Genomic DNA, 6,000 nt, shown 5'->3' on the forward strand with positions numbered 1-6,000 from the left:
AGGTGATTGTGGTAGTATCCGGGTTTGTGAACTAGCGAGAAACAAATAAATAAAAGTAGTGGCAACAGTTACTATTGGTGGCTGTTTAGATATGTTGCAGCAGCCCTGACGGCTAAAAAAATATATAATCATAACAGCAGCAAAGGAAATAAATTGTAGGATGTAATTTGTACGATAGATACATGAAATACAGTAGGTTACTTGATAGGTTGGTGATGGTTGTAGTTGTGTTCGTTGATCAAAAAACAGAAACAATCTAGATGCTAGCGGTAGTAAACACCAAGATTATCAAGCAATAGCAATCGATTATTAACAGTAGCAGTTAGATAATCCGATGGAGATGGTTTCGTTGGGCAGGAAACAAAATAGGAAGTGGTTAGTTCTTTTCCGGTTGAAGATGATGAGTTAGTGTTCGATGATGGATTTGTTAGAAGACAGAATAAGCATAGTAGCAGTAAAACAGTCCGAGAAGGTGGTGGTTTGATGGAAACTTTGTGACGGTCAGTTCACAGGGACAAAAAGAAAGAAAGATGATGGGTGTTTATTGTGGGATTCTCGATTTAAAACAGAAAACAAGGGTGGTGAATGGCGATCATGGTGGTGGTTTGATGTGGAGGTGGTTCAAGGTTTTGTGATGTCGACAGGCGGTGGTGGCACAAGCATGGGTTATACACCCTTGGTTTGAAGAAGTCATTTTAACGAGAGTAGGGAATAATATGGTTATATGGATCATGGATGATCCATGTCTTCAACCCTCTTGTATGTGTATGTGATATTATATGTGAAAGCTATTGAGAATTTAAATCTCTCCTTCTCCCGTACCATATGTGATGCAAGATGTATATAAGTAAATTGGTAGGGTCACAAGATGAAAGAAAAATTGATGGGGGAATGCATGTATCAATAAAACAAACGGAGAGGAGTATTATATATATAATTTAAATTCACATGTGAATATATGTACATATGTAGAATAATAAAAGCTGTCAACGGTTAGATATTTTGCTAGAGTGTTTCGTGCTCCGTCGTTAATCAGTGGTGAATAAAAAGTCTTCAGGAAAAAAATCCCAAATTTTTTTATATTAAATATATTTATTTATTTTGGTCATTATGGTATGAAATTCGATCATTCATTATTAAATAAAAATTACATTAATTATTCACTCCCAACCCTAAGTAAAATATATATAAAAAAAATTTAAAACTTAATAAATAGCTCCTAAATACCTATTTAATAAGCCTATAAATTATATCACTCATTTTCGGATCATCGTTTATTTTAAAATAATATTAGTTTGAATTTAACTTGCTTAATATCGACCGACTGACAAATGAGTGCTATTCTCGTTTACTAAATAAATTCGAAACCATATAAATATACATTCAATATACCTTACATATATATATATATATATAGATTTATTTTAATATTATATATTATTTTATTTACATAGTTAATTAACTCATGTAATATTTTAATTTATAATAATTAATATATATATATATATATATATATATATATATATATATACACACATAATGGTTCGTGAATCGTCGGGAATAGTCGAAGGGTAATTGATTACATGAACACAGTTCAAAGTTTTTTTTTTTGAAACATCAACATTACAGACTTTGCTTATCGTGTCGGAAATATTAAATCATATAAAGATTAAGTTTAAATTTGGTCAGAAATTTTCGGGTCATCACATCGTGCCTATCCTCGCGCCGCGGAGTAAACCCTCCGCGCCGTGGCTTAAAGGGTGATTTTAGTTCACATTTTCAAGCTTTCTGACCCTCAAAATAGGTAAAATCCGCACCGTGGAGATTCTGGTCACGCCGCGGAGTTAGCCTATTTCATCCGAACTTCAACAACTTGTTTTGGCCATAACTTTTTGACCGTAACTCTGTTTTTAATGAATCAAATATCGTTGGAAACGTAATAAGATTTCCTTTCTAATGGTAAGGTTTTTGAAAAATCAACTCAAACTTTATTTGGGGTTGAAAAGGTACGTACACACCTTGTAACTCAAACAACGTCCAGTTTTCTTCGACATTCGAACAACCACCACGTACATGCTTGGTACCCTTCGTACACGCATCGTACAATCATCTTTATACAGTTATACAACCAAGTATGAACATTCTAAAGATCAATTACGTACCTCAGACATGTATGATGAAAAACGGGATGTTACAACTCTCCCCCACTTAAATTGGATCAAGTCCTCGTGATCCGCATCAATACTAGAAGTTAAACACTTCTTCCTCGAACCTTTCCGTTTCCAATGCGGAGTCACACATGTAGTAATCACGCATCTGAATTCTCGCTTCGTACACTAACACATTATATTACAACAACCGTACTTCGCTGATATGGCCGAAACGGACGATTTTGTTTGTGCGGTGTCGTCAGGCCGCAGCTCGTCAGAATCAACCACCAAGGGGGTGGGTACTGTTTTAAATTTATATTTAGAGGGGCCTAAATCGTACTACTCCTTAGTATGAGTAAGGGAAGTATGACCTAGAGTCTTATTTTTGAGATATCAGTAGAATCGAACCTATATTTAAGCCTAAGATAGTTAGGAAGGAGTAGTAGTTACTTAATTTTAGGATTTTCTAATTTATAAGACAGATAAAGTAAATGCGATAAAATTCGTAATTCAGATAAGGTTAAAGTGAGTGCATACTATGACTTCATCAGTTACTCTGCCGAGATTATGGAATACTGGCTCATGAATAGGCAGAGGCCTTGTATTAATTACACTGGTCCTAAACGACCCTGTCATAAGACATGTCACTGGGTACTGCGTTAGGCTTGAAGATTCTGAATAGACAGCAATGTCCCTTACCCCCGATGCCCGTGCAGTCTGACTACAGGCATACACGTTCAGACGGCTCATCCAATTGAGCGACTCGGTTGGGTGACGTATTAACATTCCACAATGGTCTAAACTTTCTTAAGCATAATAAAATACATGGTTTACCATATCCGAGAGACGTGATGTGTTTCAATGCTTTCGTTAATGATTGGTTTTAAAAGATAGTTAGGCCCTTTAAAAAGAGTTCAACCATAAAGAACACCATAGCCAAGTCAAGCTGACTTCCAGGAACACGTTCGGTTATCCTAACGGTCTAATCCTTTATGTGTCTAAACAAACAGTTCCTTAATTAACTAAGAATCCCTCAAGCGGGGTGCAATGCTTGAGACCGCGTTATGGTGAAGTGTACTAATCAACACTAACCGGGTTCCATGGCCTTACTTAGCAGAGGTACAGCTTACAACAACCGCTGTGCTTCAGCGTGCACGTACGAAGTTTATATGCTTGGTGACTACACTAGCATGGTCTGGGACTGACAATGTACTAAGGGTCTAGTTAGATGTTTCACTACGAAAGAGTCCTCAGTTGGAATCCAAAGCTCGATAGACTTACTACAACCGGTGTGCCTCAGTCGATCTTACGTTGTATTCGATAGACTTCTCTTACCAAGGGGTGACACAGATAGTGTACTCTGAATTAGGGTTCACGACTTCCCAATAACAGAGCCAATGACTACGTTCTATTAGTTGGAAAAGCGATTGAGTTTAAAGCATAATCGGAAAGAATTTCAACAGCATACACAAACCATAACATTATTTCGGCATTATAACTACTTACATCATAGCATACACTAAAGATAACTACTCGCTAATCATGGCAACAATATCACAGAACATAATGATAGAAGACATTATATAAAGATAAGGAATAGAAGTACCAGTAGATTAAACGAGTTCCGAATACAAAAGTGACAACTTCAAGACTCCAGACCGCTCCTAATACAATCTTTAGCATTCTTCTCCGGGTACTAGGTTTCCCGCACGGAGTCGAAGGCCTTGAGAGTATGACTAATATTGTACAAGAGAGAGAAAGAAGTGAATTGAAGTGTGTGTTGGAATGAATGACAAAGACCCTTTAAATAAGCACAAAATTTGCCTGCAAACGGCTGGCAGGCCGTTTGGCAGGCCGTTTGCAGGGCCTGTTTGCTGAGGCAAGCCGTTTAATGAGGGCGTTTGATCTGGGCATTTGGCAGGCTGTTTGACACACTGGCAGGCCGTTTGGCAGCCCGTTTGGCAAGCCTTTTGGCTTGCTGATTCCCTGGATCGTAACTTGATTTCATGTCTTTCACCGTTTTCGCTCCAGAATCTTCGTTTTACCTCCAATTCTCTTGATTCTTTTTGCACCGTCTTCGTAATTGCTTGTTCTTCAATTCTAACTGACGAAGTGGGTATTTTTCTGATAAAGTTCGAATCTTTCTTGTTTTTGGGCCTTAATACCGGGGAGAAAACGTGAATATTTAGCCAATATCATTCGCACTTTTATTTGACCAAAATTTCCACCACTCACTCGCAAGTACACCGTGAAAACTTCATAACATTCTTCCAATGGCCTTATTATTCCACCATTTTCAACGATATCGGGTAATCAACCCACGAAACAAAACAACCACAACCATTTGCTCCTACGCCGAGTATCCAACTCGTACCATACACCTCACAATCGTCCTAAAAGTAGAACAATTCACGACATTCATCGTCATTGCCTTTCAATCATGGTGTATTCAGGAATCATCCCGACACTTTACGAAAATCTCTCGTATCCGCCATTCGGGAACTTCGCCATTCCAGCTCATGCCGCAAAAATACCTTCATAATTTATTCCAAAGTCCAAATTGGGACTTCTCCGAAGACCATAGAAGTCTTCCTTTCCTGACACCCATTCGCCCATCACGTCTACTAGATAGGGATTATTCTGAAATCCCCGATACTTACTCCCCCCAACTAGGATTCTAATCCCGTACATCCACTGCCAAAGTGATAACATTTTGCGAAATCCTGACATTACACAAACCCACATGACCGGTCTCGACACTGGTCATACTCAACGAATTCTTCGCGGATCTATAACAAGGTGTTCGAACCTCGATCCTTCGAATCGGTCAACGCTAACGCCCGCTAAACACCGCAGTAAACCACAGTCGTATCTTCAGGTTCCTCACCGGTACTCAAATACAAAGTAATCTCACCATCAGAGTGAAACATTTCACTAGCAGGTATAAAGAGGCACCTGACGCAGTGTTACGAAACTCCCATTACCACTACCGAGTCTCAAGAGCTCGACCCTTTATGGGGTCTACTCTCGGTGTCACGCGTCTCTTGTTTACTCGAAGTTGCGCAATTTCCAAGAACTTTACGGCTCAGCGCCCATAACCTTCTAGCGACACCTGCTAGTTTCAATTCATCTAGGTCGCACCACTAGCCTATTAACTCTTTGACTCATCACTAAGGAGATGCTTGGAAACACCAAGGCTTATACTCTTCCAACTTCGTTATAAACATCATCACAGTTACCTTCTCACATAAATTCTATGAACACTCGCTACGCGCACCGTATCAAACCGCAATCATGGTTAACGAAAATGCCTCTCGAATGGCACACCACGCATACACCCAAAAATCATAGAAGAAAAGAGCGGCCGTCAAGAGCGTACCACACTCGCCACATCGTATCCAATCCAACAAAATCGAACCACCAATTAACATGTATATACCTCCTAGCAGGTTAATATCATCAAACTGACAACTACACTCCGGTTACGCCCTAATTGGTTTCACTATAAAGCTCAACACAATAGACAAATCCTATGGGTCTCACTATCAAACCACAACGTAAAAAGCCTAGACAACCAAAGACTCAGCAACAAAGTCAAGACACAACACATCGACCTATACGACCAATCTCCTCATCGATCATAGCCTACGAATTCTCGCGAATTCCTTTTACCACAACATTGACGGTCACTATCACCCGTTGGCGTCAATTAAGCAATGACCTACCGCCAACATGACTCGTACCTCGTATATCAAAGATGCCACTACCCGTAGGGTAGACTTTCCAACCAGTGGGTTCACTCGACTCATTGTACCTGAATTTGTCCGACCGACAGTACACCTATGCTTCC

This window comes from Rutidosis leptorrhynchoides, chromosome 4 (genome assembly GCF_046630445.1).
Source record: "Rutidosis leptorrhynchoides isolate AG116_Rl617_1_P2 chromosome 4, CSIRO_AGI_Rlap_v1, whole genome shotgun sequence".
Classification (NCBI taxonomy): domain Eukaryota; kingdom Viridiplantae; phylum Streptophyta; class Magnoliopsida; order Asterales; family Asteraceae; genus Rutidosis; species Rutidosis leptorrhynchoides.